This window comes from Pithys albifrons, chromosome 9, assembly GCF_047495875.1.
Source record: "Pithys albifrons albifrons isolate INPA30051 chromosome 9, PitAlb_v1, whole genome shotgun sequence".
Classification (NCBI taxonomy): domain Eukaryota; kingdom Metazoa; phylum Chordata; class Aves; order Passeriformes; family Thamnophilidae; genus Pithys; species Pithys albifrons.
The window spans coordinates 18515302-18530787 of NC_092466.1; the positions used below are offsets into that span (position 1 = coordinate 18515302).

The window sequence follows — 15486 nt, forward strand, 5'->3', positions numbered from 1 at the left end:
CAGCTTAGTTTAAATTCACTTAATAATAAACTAGGAAAGGATTTCGCAGCAGATAAGTCTATTTCTCTTTTAAGGCTCCCTGTAACTGGCCTTGTGGGCATGGAGGAAGGCGTAAATTTCACATTTGTGATCTCACTGAGGCTTTTGATGCTGTTCAGGTAAGCAAATCAGGGAAACATGGTGTAGATAAATCTAATATAGGATGAATAAAGTGCAAGAATCAGGTGTTCCATGAACATGTCTTGTGTCTAATAATATTTTCAGTTAATTGCAGGTCAGTACAATTCAAAATGATCTTTATAAATTGAAGAAATGGTCTGATAAAAATAGGATGTATTTTAAAACAGATTGAGCTGTCTTTCACAGGTTTTTGTGGGGAACCAGTGGTTAAGTGACAGAAAACAAGACTGAGTGTGTGAAAACATGAAAATGCATCAACTGTGCTGGGTCATATAAACAAACCTTAGCTTGCAGGGAATGTCAAGGTTTTCCATGTGATAATAGCAAAATGTTAGCTGCAGCACTGTTGTAGCACTATGGCTTTAGAAGGATGCAGGCAGATTGGAGACAGTTCAGAGAGGAGGAACAGCAATAAGGAGTCTGAGGGTACATGATCTATGAGGAATGGGGAAAGAAATGGCACTTGAGTTGCTTCATCAGAAAGGAAGACTAAGGGGAGACATACTTGTCTTCAAATGCATAAAGGGCTGTTTCAAACACAAAAGCAGCAGCTTTTATTTTCCTCTGCACCTGCTGTAAGTAGGATAGAAATAGTGAGTTTCAACTGCAATAAACTAAGGTTTGGTTAGGTATTAGTGTAATGTAATGTGTTAGGAAGACATAGAAGCATTAAGGATCATATAAGACTGGAAGACGATTCTCTGGTGGGTTTTCAGTCATCATCATCAGAAAGAGCAGTTCAGAGATATCCATTAGGATCCATCTGGATTAGTGATTCTGCCTTACCACATGGAGTGTTAACAGGGCTCAGTTCTGTACAGTCCTGGGAAAAACCCAGAAGCAGATGCTGGTTAAGGCCAGCAGTACAGATTTGTCAAATGTTGTGTGAAGCATTTTTCTGCCCTGTTAGCAACTCACTGTTAACCTGAACAGTGCTTGAACTCCCCCTCCCTACTTTGTCCACACGTTTGCTTCCCCCCTTTCATCCTCTGGGCACTCATTCTGTTCAGTTGCTGGTGTACTGCTCCTTCTGTGCCTCTACGTAATAGGAAAACAAGCATAAACTATAAATAGAATTGCTAGTAAACCAGGAAACTTAGTAGTTCCACTTCAGAGAAGGAAAGGCCAAGTGGGTTGGATGACAGATGAACTGTGTAACAAGAATGCTTATGTGATCTCAGCAGACAGATTTGATATAACTTGGAAAGATTGAAACAATGGTCTCTGGAGAATTTAAGTTACTTCCTCTGCTGACTGGATTTTGCAGGTTTCTTGTTCTGTGTCTCCGCATTTATAATCTCTTACTAAGCTCAAGATGAACTGCTGGCTAGTGATAGATACATAGTTGTCTCCCTTTTGTTACATAATTTGTATTTACTTTTAAATATGAACAGGGACTTAGACAACAAATCCTGAAATCTTGAGAAATTCCCTGTTCTCTCTTGTGACTGCTTTTGAAACCTCATTTTGTTACCAACGTGGTAAAGAAACAGGAATCTTTTAGCTGCCTTTTTTTTTTTTTTTTTATTAAGTGACCTTTCTTGGTTTTCCTCAAAAACATTTTTAGTTCTTGGCAGTGCCAAGTGTAGTCTGTTTGACCTTTCTTGTATTCAAAGACTATAAACAGTCTCTGCTGAAAGCTGGAAATGTCTTCAGATTTTTTTAAAGAAAATTATTAGGACTTCTACCCTTTGGTACCAAAAAGGGACTGTGGAGTTAACCATTTACTGTCATAGTTACTATCTGACATGAAGTTTTTACAAATTACATTGAGGCCAAACTTCAACAGTTTGTCTCCACCAACCACACACCAAAAGCAATTGTACTTCAGCAAATACATTTATGCAAAGATGGATGACTAAGGGGAGAGCAAGAGTATGGCCAGAAATGACCTCCACAATCCTGTAATTTTGCACACAGTTTTACGTGGGATATATGATCTTTTGCCAAACTGTGCAACACTGCAAAGGACAACTTTGGTATAAACCATAATAAGTAAAAAATGTGAGCCAGTCTCTCATGTCACTGCACAAACTCTGCATCAAATACATCAGTGTCAATCGTTCCTCAAGATTAGGAGGATAAAATTGAGAATAGTTAATGACAGTGGATTAAGTCCCATAACAGAAAAACAAAAGGGCTAAATTTACATTATGTGGTCTCTTGCCCCTTGTGCATAAGCCTCAAATATAAACAGAGGATACTGACCTTTAATCTGTAACAAATATGTTGCTTTTCTAATGAAAAACGTCACAAGTAGATCAGCAGTAGCTTCTTAAAATAGATCAAAATTTTCTGAAGGTCTCTCATGGCTGAGCATGCTCAATCCTTTCTGACTCATAAGGGCAAGGGACTGTGAGATGGTTCCCTATGCTTGATTTGGGTGCGGAGGAGTCAAGAGCTAGACTGGGTGAGGGGGAGAGAAGAGAAAACTTCTAATTTTTCTTTTCCTCACTTCTTTAAACTTCTCTGTCTCTGAAATATACCTCTGTGCCCTGAGAGCCTGTGTGTTTTGCACTAGTCTGTGAAAAACATGGTGTGAAGTTAATGCCAGGAAACACAGAGGGTGGTATAACAGGTTTTAAAGATTGTGGGGTACAGTCATCCTAAACTAATGATCATTATGACCAAGCTGATCATATCTGGTCTCAGTCAAGGCCAGTATACTTTAAACCCATTTGAAAAACAAATCATCTGGATATCAGGACAAGAATTTTATTATTTCCTCAGTAATTTTTGTAAAATCTTTACATTTCTGTCTATCTTGGTTGTGATGAACAAATGCTCTTTTACCTGCTTTTTATCTTTAGTCTTTAGTGTAGGTTTAAAGTAACTCAGAAGGTTTTAACCAACAGGAAGGCTTTCCTCTGCTTTGTTGTGTTGTATCAAAGAACTGAGACAATACAAATACCTTCCCAAAACTGATTGATGTAGAGGAGCAAGCCCTTCTACTTGACCAAGAGAGGTAATCAAGCAGGATCATGCTGTGTGAGAGGCTCCATGGCTGTGAAAGCTATGTTTGAAGTGTAGAAGTGTCACAGTAGAAGGATAGCGACTATTCTGATTCCTGTGGCAGTATTCCTGGCAAACCCAGGCGTTCCTTTTTGGAATTCCTGCCTGTTAATGCAGGTTGAACCATCATAAAATACCCTGATCTGATCTGGAACTCAGTTCCTGGAGTGACAAACAGAATACTCACTGAATGGTTGATTGTCTTGCCAAAGTTGAGAAAAGGTAGGTGGAAGAAGATGTGATAGGATCTGCATACCACATGGAAGATTTTCTGATATACAGTCTCTTCCCTTGTGGGGATTTTGGACCAGTTTTCTTGGTGGTTTAGCTTTCTGTTTCTCAGGTCATTTACTGCCTTGGGAAGTAGCTTTTCTAAGCAATGTCAGAGCTAGTCATTATTTGTAATTTGTCATTATGAAAGTAGAGTTCTCCCTTAGTCTCATACCAAGAATTACCAAGAAATGCTGCAGTAACCCTTGCAGCATGGATCTTGGCCTGGCTAAGCTTCTACAGCCTCTTTGTAAAGAGAAATATGTTGTTGTCTTTTGGATTCCTTCAGTGTTAGGCAGAGTGCAATACAGAGAGATTGAAGAGTGACAGCACTGGATTAAATCACATGGAGTCTGGCTGATGATCAGACACAAGGTATGATTTACAGCCTGCACTTGGTCCACCAGTTCATGGGTCCTGTTATATGTTACCCTGTTATGTGTGTGCTAGAGGGGCTGATGCATGGACCAGAGATAAGTGCAAGTCTTGGAGAGGTGGAGAGGTGAAGAGGTCACTGCTCTAGGGGTGGTCTTACCACTGCACTGCATCAGCCTGCAGCATTGTCTTGCCTGGTGCTGCTTCCATATGATGTGCAAGACCTCAGAGCATTCGTCATGTGGTTCTGATTCATGGCAGCCACAGAATACTCAACCCTCATCATGGTCCAATAAAAGCGGCTTCCAGTCAATTCTCTGTGCCTGGAGTCTGTGGCTGTAGATTAGCCACTAGTGGTCATTCAGCTTTGTCTGAGAATGTCAGTACTCCTGAAATGAGAAAATAAAACCTATCATTTTCTCCCCATTGGCTCTTCATTCTACTGATTTGTTCACAGTGCTGCAGTTTCCTGCTTGGGCCATCTTTTGAGATGGTTGTCACTTACTGAACAGTTCACAGCAGTGCTGATCGTGCAATGGGGGAAGGTGAATGTAGCTTTTCTGGAACGTGCATGGTTTCATTTGTAGCTGTCGTGGTACTGTGACTCTTGGCCTGCATCTCTGCTGTCAGCAGGATAGACTGATAAGATAGGATCCAAGGAGTAGGGGTGTCAGATGCAAAGGAGAAAGGAGATTCCACAACTATCTTTTTGCAGACTTGCTTAACACAGCATCAATTCATGATAGGACTTGCCCAAGACAAGAGCAGATGGATCTAAGCAATGTGACCAGAGTAAAGTGACCCCAGAGGACACTGGGTGTTCTGGTATATACTGCACCCATGTCATAAACTGCTGCTCAGTAAGCTACTGCTGGAGCTGTGTCTGTCTTGTGTCTTAGCAAAAACAGTAATCATAATCTAAATGGCAGTGAAAGCTCCAGTAGCATGCAACAAGACCCTGATAAATACAGATTTTCTACAGCTTTTCTCTAAGTCTTTCCCTAAAGCTGTCATATTGAAAGCAGAGAACCCTTGAACAATCTTCTGCTTGCACAGAAAACTTTTACTACCCTGAAAATTGTATGATCTCTATTATATTTACATTTGAGAAAGTTCTGTGTTTATAGAAGCTGCTTCATAAGCAAACACTTCTAGAAGTAGTTTTATTTTTTTATCCATTACTTTTGTTATATTTTGGTAATCTTGTCTAAACAGAATTATGTTAGTGACTAATACAGTTGTCAGCTACGTACTTGTTTCCTTTCCCCCCCAGCTTCCCACCCAGCCTTTGGCTGCCTTCAAGCAAATCTCATGGTGGCATAATAGCCTTAGGGACAGTAAGTTTCTCCAGGTGTGAAAACACTGTGCAGTTAAGAACTGATTTTGACTTCCTGTGCTGATGACATGCCCACCTCCTCCAGATAAATATCCAAAGGACTGCATGTTCCTGCAGGCATGACAGACAAGGTGTTGCACAAGCAGCAGAGTTAATGGCATGCTGGTATTGAGGAGTCATGGCTTGTGCCTGGATTCTCCAGTGTTTAATCTAAGTGGCATCACCAGTATAGCCCTTTCTTCACTATAAAGTCTGCCTCCTCACCATCTGTTTTTCTGCAACCTGGAGAATGCTTTTTTCTGTGGCTGGTATCCTGTTGTCATGTTTTCTTGAGATTGACCAGAGCATGTAAAGCTATTGAGAAAATGAGGCAACAACATGAAAGACAGACAGACTTCCATGTACTGTTGGAGTGATCACAAGGAACTTTGTGTTGAAAGTGGCAGTTTTGCTGCCATGTGATTGCAAAAAAAGAAGGCAGAGTGGAGCACAGGAAATGATGATAGGGAGTTCTCTACTCCCCAAAGAGACTGCCTTGGATATCTTTCTCCACCAAAGCAGACAGCAGCCTCTGTGAGCTGTGTGCTTGTGACACTGACTAAGTAGTCCTTGTCATAAACCTCTTGAATGGGTCACTGCTATGGGCTGCAGGAGAAGGTACCCCAGCTACAGAAATGGCCCAGAGTGTTCTGTCTTTCCACTTCTGGGGAGGCCTCCAAGTTCTGTGCAGTTCTCATCTGCAGGAGGGAAGGAACACAAAACTTTGTTGCTACAAAGAGGAGGAAACTTGATGTTGTAAGAATCTGCTGACTTTTTCCTCTATCTCTTTCCAGAAATCAAAAGCTAAAGGTCACTTCATGGAATTTCTTCATCCGCAGAAGCCCTTGCCTTGGAAATGGAGCCACAGGATTGGGTCCTTCATGAGCAGCATAAGCATGGCCATTTTGAATGTCTGTTCTTATCTCTTGACATTTTCCTTTGAGATTAAAGAGTCTGTTGCTAGTGTTTGGCTAGATTTAATTTGTGTAAACTGGAAAAATCCAGACTTCATCCTTTTTTATAACTGTAGCCTAGCCCCTGGGACAATTCTGAATCCATAGGACTCTACTGGCTTCTCTCCATATCTGGTTCCTGTTCTCCAGGTTACTTAATTTGCATGAGATTAGTAAAACTGAAACACTGTTTACAAGTTTTCTGCTGGCAGTAATTGAAAAGGCAATGCGATATGTTTCCTATTCCACAAATGTTTTGAGTGACTTTGTATTATCTGATTACTTCTCTGCTTGTGGTCTATAGTTGCTGGTCTTGTGAATGTGCATTAATATGCACAACAGATCCATGGAGAGCTCTACAGCCCAGGAACAGTACACAGAGAAATAACCTGCCAAAACCACAGGCACATCTTCTTCAAAGAGGATGAATAGAAATTGAGCAGAAGTTTCATAATTTGGTGGTCAGAACAATAACTTACACCTGAATTTTCTGTTGGTAAATAGGTAGATTTACCACCCTTATGTAACATCACTGATGTTGTTGCCAGCTAAGTTAGATGGCATTAAGGGCATCTTTGAAGAAAAATATTTGTGTCTCTTTTTATAATTTGAATGCTATTTCCAGAGAAACTTGCTGAGACAAAATTTTAAAAAGAAAAGTATGCAAGTTATGGACATTGCCAAGTATGGGCACTCTGTCACCTGCCTGAGCATTTGCAGACACTTATATGAGCTTGACTGCACAATAGATTCAGGAAGGTCTAAAGGTAAAGTTCTGGGCTGTGCCTCTCAGGTGTGCAGTACGAAACTTAAGGCTCCGTTTGCTGTGGGCTGTGTAAGCCCTATTAATGTTCTTCTGGGAGCTCGAGACTTGGCTGTAACTCACTAAAATTGTGTGTTATGTAAGTGGTGACTGATTTATGGTTCAGAAGTAAACTCGGGCATTTCACTCTATTGTCTTTTGTGCAAATGGACTTCCCTACCCTTTGGCATTGCTCCAAGCAGTCAGCATCAAGGGAATCCTCATGGATGCAAAATTGGGAATTTTTTTATTTTGGTAAGAGGAGATAAAAATTTCCTTTCTCCAGGCTTTTGAAAGTGTTGTGAAAATTTTTGAAATTTAATGCAACATATTCAAACAATGATTCTTCTCCAAAAAGGTTTTATTTTTATTTATAATTATTCAAGGTAGATTTGAAATACTTCTACTTCCAGGGAACCTACTGGAACTGCTCCCATTGAGTTCAGCATATGTAAGATCAGGCTTGCCTGGCTGGCTGCTTCAGAGTGTAGAACACTTTTGTTTCTGATGAGACTTCCTAGTCAGGTGATTTTATTTGAGATAAAAAAAACTTACTTTCCAGTCATGTTTCCATTAGAATCTATTAATTTGCTATGGCAAAATTCCTGAGTAGCCCCTGCTGTTTCCTGACTTTTGAACAAATGTTCTACTAGTTTTCCTATTAGTAGTAAGCAGACACAGAATTTCAAATGGGACTAATTTTTTAATGATTATGTCCAGTCTTTGTGCTGTTTGGTTAGTTTAATTTTCCCAGCTCAGGGGCTGCTTTTAATTCTTATGACAGTTCACTCTTATGAGAGAAAAAAATAGCACAGAAGATGAATTGACACATTAATCAGAAAAGAAAAATTTTTACTTCAGTGTTTTACCAAAATTTGTTCTTGAGTCTCTGAGGCTGGAAAACATCTCTACATTGTGAAAGTCCAAGCTCCTGTGACTGCTTGTTGCAGCTTTTATAGAGATCACTGGGTTTGACCTGTTGAGAAGTGGTGTTGAGTACTAGAATATTCTCAACAGTGGTCAGAGAACAAACTGACATTTAGATTCAAATGATTTAGATAAGTGCCATCCCACAGATTTAGGCAATATGGGCAGCAAGTTTTCTCATGCATCAGTGTGGATATATTGAATTCAGTGCAACTCCTCCCATTTGGTCAGTTTGGAATTTAGATTTTTCTGAATCTTGAAATCTTTGACTTGGTTTTGGGCTTATTTCTGCTCTTGATCGCTGGGAAAATCTTAGTGATTTCATCATGAGCTCAAACTACGAGATTAAAATTTGCATGTCAATAGTTATTTTTTTCAATTGCCAAATTTTATTTTTTCAGTGATGTCTACATAGTTTTGTTCTTCTACATTCTATATGCAGTGTAGATCCACTGCCCCACCGGCAGCCACAGTCCCTCTGTGCCTGTGAGGTGTAAAGGTGTGCTTTCAGGCATGCAGCTTCTGTCTGTGATTTGGGGGAGGTTCGGTACCCCAGTTTCTGGTGGGAGGACAACACCATGCTAAAGGGCAAGGAAAGCTATGCTATGCCAGGCTCTCTAGCAGCATCTGGGGCAGGGACCTGGCATGCCCTGCAAGAAAATGAAAGAAGTGTTGCTTAGCATGTGAGAGGAGGAAATAAAACAACTGTTCCCTGATTTTGAATGTCTGTAAGCAAGGCCAATTTAAACAAACAAACAAAGAAAAGACCCTCAACCAAAATCAAGCCAAAATAAAAACTTCCTGTAGTACTGGCACTGTGCCATAGTGTGCTAATGTTGGGATTTGCACCTGACTTTGAAAGCCCAGACTAGAGAGGAAGGGAATGCAGCATGTGTGTGGTTTTATAGTTGTCAGAAAAGGATCTGCACACTATTGCAATAAAATTTTTGCTTAGGATGAGAATTTAGAGTGGAGGAAACAAACAACAGTGTAAGCAAATGACAAGTAAGCAGTCAGACAAAACAAACCACTTCCATGTAAACACTCCTAGAAACTGCAGCCAGTATGCCATACCAAGTTTGGAGGAAGAAGCAGCACATGAAATGTTCATACACTGATTCCATGTAAGATATATTCTTCTCTTTTCTTTTTGGACACATCAAGTGGAATATCTGGGGGTGGAAGAGCTTGTACCAGCAGCTCTGTGGAACAGAGACAATTATATAACACTGTTCCAGAGGGGAAGTGAGAAGTGGTGGAGTGGGAAGATGGAGGGACTGAGCTTGTTCTGGTTAGACTGACCAGATGTTTGGGTTTTAAGGGGCAGAGGTGGAATATCCTTTTTGCATCTTTTTAAGGAAGTGGAAGATGGACTGGTCAGATGAGCAGTGGAGGAGCTTGGGCTGAGATCCAAATCTCCTCCTGTCATGAAATAATGGTGGAAGCAGAATAAACATGTGTGATGCTGCTGCTAAATGGCTGAACTCTCTGCATCTTGTTGGCAAAGTTAGAACACATAACATCCCAGAGCTTTTTGTCAGGATGGCAGAGAGGTCTACATACTCTTGAACTGCCTCATTCAAGGGGTATAACTGATCCTCCTTCTTGCAGTGCATATCTATTTCTACATTGCTGTTTGCTACCAACACATGACAAAATCAGTCATCTTCTTTTGTTGTTCACTCCACTAATTTTTTCCCCATCTCTGTTTCCAGCATGCTTTCTCTGTCCCTATATCAGCTGATGCCATAAACTTCACAAACATGTCCTGAATACATCTTTATTCCCTCTCACTGGTGTTAGTTAGCCTTGTTGCTCCCACTTAGTAAAGCAGCTTTAAGAGGTTTGCACTGAAAAGGCAGCAAAAAAGGTGGTTATGACACTGTTGAAGTAGCCTGTTGTTTCTTTTCCAGAAAATTCACTCTGGACAATACTGCTGAGAGTAAGCTCTCTTTGTAAAGTGTTTTTTTGGGACATGTATTGTGGTGTATGCTATGGTAAATTTGCCAGGCACAGAGAGTCACTGCCTTTCCCTGGGGGAAGAAAGCAGAGAGTCACACTAGGCTGTCACAGTGGAACAGCAAATATCTAAAAATGCTCCATAAAGGTGCTTGAAACATGGGCTGTTTCCCTTGGTAAGGGTGAATGCTATGAGAGGAAACAAGTGTTGGAAGCAACGTGCCCTGAAAGGCGGGACTTCTGATCCCTTCTGCTAACTAGGACAGAAAAGCTGTTGGTTTGATAGAAAAACCCACAGCTTTTCTGTCACTGTCCTAGAACATACCTGTGACAGAGGAGAAAAAATTAAGAACCTCATGGAAAGACTGATAAAATTTCTTTTCATCCAGGGGCAGTCTTGCATGATCGGTGGAAAGTTTCTGTGCAGAAGGGATCCTTGGCAAGGATGCACCACTGCCAGGTGAGAAGCAGATGCCCTCAAGACCAGGCAAAGTATCCAACATTCTTCATCCTATTTGCCCTAGGTTTATGTTAGCAGGTTGTGGGAACAAAGCTGGGAACTGTCTGTTTGCCTGCCATCCTGAACTGCACATGGTGGTTTCCAAGCTAGAAAAAGAAGGGCATATATCAGACAGAAGAGGCTAAGGAGCTCGAGGTGGCCAGGTTCAAGCTATTTCTGTTGCCAGAACAATTCTTTGGCTCAGTCCCACTGTGCTCTCAGGTTACCCCTGAGGAAGAATGTGGCTGGCAGTAGCTTGCAGGAAATATTCTGGCAGTGGCAACCTGTTTCTTGTTGGTGTCCTCCCCAGGTGTGCACACACTTTGCTGAGTGGGTGCACCATGGCTGAACAGTAGGTCCACTGCTTTCAAGGAGCATCACACTGACAATCTGAGCATTGTACACCCAATCTCTGTCTGTGCAACAAATCTGGTTTTGTGCAACAGCAGCAGATCCACTGTTCTTGCAGAAATAGGCTGTGCTGTTCCATGTGCAGTTGTGTGACAAAGGAAAGCTGCATATGTGGCTGGGCTAAGGGGCTAAGGAAGCCAGCAGGGCATTGCTGTCCTACATAATGATGTACAGGGCCATTGATCCCACTACCCCAAGTGAGGCATGGCAAGGAAACTGAGGCCTAGACAACTGCACCTTAAGCAAAAGACACAGGTACTTTGTGGGCTTTAAGGTGTAGGTGAATAGATGACTCCTTCATAGCACTGACCAGAAAAGTTTAGATATTCTGCTATGTTTCTATCCTCAGCACAGAGACTGCTAGAAGCCATGACGGGAATTTAAGTACCCCCAAGAAAAGAGAGACTGAGGTTTTAGTATAGGTAGGTGATGGATAGGAAGAAAGATATGTGGCTATTCTTGCAGTTTGGCTATTAATCTTGACACCTTCATTTAATAGCGAAGGAAAAAAACAAACTTTTGCTGATGTGGCCTATGTGGAGTTGCTGTCACACTGTTTCTGACCCCAAAGTTTTATCTTGCACTTGAAGTGATATGGATGCAGTTGTTGTAACAGTCTAGATTTCTGAAAGACAGTAAAACCTTTATGTTTTTTCATTTTTTTTACTTGAAAATGCCAAAACTTTGATATTGACATTTTTTCACATTTATCCAGTTACTAAAAGCAAAGCCCAAATGTATTTAAATTTGGGTCCCTGAAATCATTTCAAATTCACATCTCATAAATTATTGAACTTGTTAGTATTGTAGTTCCTTTTCCTTTCTTTTTGTATATTAGAGAATAGTAAGTCCTTTTACTGTGATTTACCATAATGCAACACGTCATAGCCCTTGGTTTGGGCTTTTTCCTACACATCTCAAAACCAGAGTCTTCTTCAGTTCTCTATTTTTATTCTTTCCACACATGGATGGAACTGAAAGTTTCTGCAGCCATTGCACAATGTGACAGGAAGCCTTCCAGAGGAGCTGTCTGGAAGATCTAGTCTGAGTCCTGTGGTAAGGAGAGGTCATCCTGTTGCAATTCCACTCTTACTTACACTGGTAGAAATGAATGAGTTACATCAACCATCTAAGTGTGAGGAAGATTCAATCTACTGATTTTCAAGGGACTCTTCCAATAGACTTAGGCTTAATTTAGTATCAATTCTAAGCAAGGAAGCACTTTCTTTGACTGTAGCTACATATCCAAAATTATCTTTGTTTAGCTGTGTTACCTACAGCAATGGCATGGGAAACACTTTATATTGAAATTGGTCATGTCAAGTCAGAAAAATTGTCAAGTGAATATACAGGCAGCCATAAGACCTGTTTTGTTTTGTGTTTTTGGTAGCATCCCTTTTTTCTTCCTTTACTTTACAGTTACTTTTATCATGAGTAAATTAATTACTTACCTATGATTTTCTTCAGATGCAGTCTTCATAGTACCATGAATCAGGTACCACCAGCACATGGAGCCTTCAGCAATATCTGCAATTTTCTGCCATATCTCAAAGGTGCCAGGTACTCATCCTGGACCTGCTTTGCTCTCCAGATAACCTGCTTGTCTCTAATTTCTCTTGCCAGGGTGACTACTCCACCCTCTTGGCACTCAACATGGAGCCTCCTTAGGATATACCAAAGTCTAATGATACTGGTGAACATAGTGCTGCCATGATTAGCATGCTCAAAAGTACACCTTACTGCAGAATAAACCTAATGGTGTCTGCAGCTACATTACTGCTCTGGGTACATGCCCAGTGCACTGATGAACAAGGCCTTGAGATCCCAAAATCTGTCACTTAGCTGTAAGGAGTGAAACACCATGATGGTCAAGGCAATGCTTATACTCTCCTTGGGGGAAGGTGGTAATGTAGATATACAGGAGACTTTCCTGGAGGTAAAATTGCTGTTGTCTAGTTCTAATTTCAAGGCAAAGTTGGGTGGTGTCCATCAGTGAATCTGGGGTTCTGAAGTGGGGTGTGGTTGTAGTGTGGCACCTTCACAAATTCCCATTTCAATTTAGTCAGCATTTCCAATGTCTAAGGGATAGCAGTTTGTGTTCCTATGAAAATATAGACCTCTTTTGGGAACCTGTTGGGACTCCACTCTCCTATATCTGTCTTCTTCTTAGCTTGGTTTCCTTCCAGGTCCTTTCCTGCTTCATGTTAGGTTCCTGCTTGCATCTTCTATGCAATCAGCTGTCATTACTACTTGGGTTCCTATCATATATTTACAGTTCTTCCTAATTATTTGGACTGTCTTCCTACAGTCTATCCTATATGTACTCTACAATAATGCAATTTTGAATATTCAGAGAGAAACCTGCTGTCTGTCTGCCTATCAGTCACCAGTGCTGCTAATCCCAGGGGGAGGCAGGAAGGTCTTAGGTTGATACTGTGGTACCAGTGGAGGTGTTTGCATCTGTGATGCACCATTGCCTTTGTTGCTTTCATTCTGAAGGTGCCCCTAGCTTCTTGTTATCTGGGATAATTAAAAGTAACAGATGTGCAGATGGAAAAAGAAAAATAGATTTTTAGAAGATGAAATTGAATTTTGACTTCTGTCACTTATATTCTGAACATCTGTACCACTGTGGCCACTAAAGTGATTGCATGTAAAGGACAAAATATGTCATATCTATATGTCTGCAATTACAGTGCAAATACAAGTAGAGCTCTGTGTATTTCAACTTGGATGTTCAGATGCCACTAAAAATGTAGAGCTTTCGTGGGTTAGTGAGTGTGCAGAGAGAGTGATGAGATGAACTTCTGTCAGACACTAACATATCTCAAACTGCAACACTCCTGTGAGGCCTCGCAATGACTTTTTAGATGTTGGTCACGTTCAGTGCTTGACTGGTTTGCTGAATCTGCCTGTGTTTTGGCTTATGGTAAACATTGTGACTGATGTCCCAGATCCTGGAAGTGTTTTAGCTATGTGACTGCTGGCAGCCCTCTAGCAGTGTGTTCTTCCAAACATTTATCTGTTGCTGTGGCACATGCTGTTTACTTTATTTATATTCAAATGGGCTTCCTGTTAAACATTTTCTGTATTTCTTTTTCTTCTCACTTCATCAGAATGCAGCAAGTCTGACTGCTTGTGTAGGGAAAGGTGCCAAAGGAGCCAGTGCCCAGCTTGGATCTCACAGAGCTGGTGAGTCACGTAGCAGCTCTAAGGATGTAGTTCCAAATGGCAAAATAGATCCCTGCCTAGGTTCGAGCTCCAAAAATTACTTAGAATCCAAACTTTGTTATAAACTGGTTTGCCACTGTCATCTGACAACTGATCTTCTTCAGGGAAGTTATGGACCACAAAATAATCACATCTGTAGGATCTTAGTTGTGTGATATACACACCATGATGTTGACAACCCCTGATGTGAAAGAAATCCCAGCAGCAATGAATGGCATACACAGGGACATGTAAAATTTACACAGGACACAGGGACATGTAAAATTTATTGCACATGATGCCTGTTTCTTGGTATTCTTTATTATTTTTTCAATTAAATTATTGCACATGTTCTCATAACCCATTATATATTTATAAATAAAATTATGCCTTTGAATTAGGGATGAAGTACTTATTTGCCTTGCTTGGTTTAATGAATTTAGGATTGTTAATATCCAATTATCTAATTTAGTTTTTTATTTTAGCAATACTATATTTTAAAAAGGATTTCCTCTAGTGCTGAGTAGTGTTCTCGATGGAGTTCATATCTACACACAACCTAAGACCTGTTCTTAATGAATGCCTCATTTTGAATGCTTGGGTTCTTTCCTAAGAGGTTGAGCATTTGTTATTGATATTGAAGAGAAACTTTAATTTTGAATCTGAAGCTATTTCTATTTATTTCACTTGTTCTTTTGTCTCATTTACTGTTATTGTCTACAGCTACCATTGCTGTGCTATTGCCTGCAGAGTGATGATGTGTGGGGAAGGATGGAGCGCTGGTTCCCCTGTGGGGGCAGCAGCCAAGGTAGGGCACACCCAGAGCTGTGTCTGAAAAGAATGAGTTGGTACCTTCTTTGACTTTCTGCAGTGTTCCAGTAGTGGAGTTGATTAATTATAATGATTCAGAAAGCCACTACAATGATTCAGAAAGACCTGCAGTCACAAAGAGCATAAGAGTCATGTTGAAATTAAATTTTAAAGATTAATTCCAGGAAAGAATTAATTTTTGACAGGTCACAATTACAATTTTCCTGGTAATGGTCCAGCTGTATCTTGTAACTAATTATTAAGAAAATGGATAAAGCAGCTAAACTGTGACAGCAAGGGGCAGGGGTTAAAGGACTCTGGTTATCGCAAAATGTTAAAGTTTTGTTCTTGTGGTTTTTAAGAGAAATCCTAAAATTTCCAGTGATTCAATGACTCCATAAAAAGTTAAAAAATCTATTTAAGACCTGACACAGTAACAGAAAAATGCACCAATTTAAAGAAATATACTGCAAATTTGTGGTCTTGTTTCAATAAGGATGAGGCAGGAAAGAGAGAATTCCTCAGCAGACCCTTAACATGACAACAGAATAAAGGAAATAGATGTACAGGGCTCTTTTAGATCATATATCTAAACTAGGTGAATACAAAGTTCATGCTGATTAAAACATTTTCTTTGGAAATGAAATCCAAAGCATTGTAATACCTAATGATTTTTGTACAGATCCCAACTCCTCAGGGCTTC

The 15486-nt window shown here is 40.4% G+C and overlaps 1 long non-coding RNA gene across 1 annotated transcript; it reads left to right on the forward strand.

Annotated features, from left to right (window-relative positions):
• Nucleotides 1–10264: 10264 nt before the first annotated feature.
• LOC139675584 (uncharacterized) lies at nt 10265–14750 on the forward strand. Its single transcript, XR_011698504.1, has 3 exons — nt 10265–10313; nt 13880–13955; nt 14697–14750. It is a non-coding gene; the product is annotated as an uncharacterized lncRNA (long non-coding RNA).
• The last annotated feature ends 736 nt before the right edge of the window (nt 14751–15486 follow it).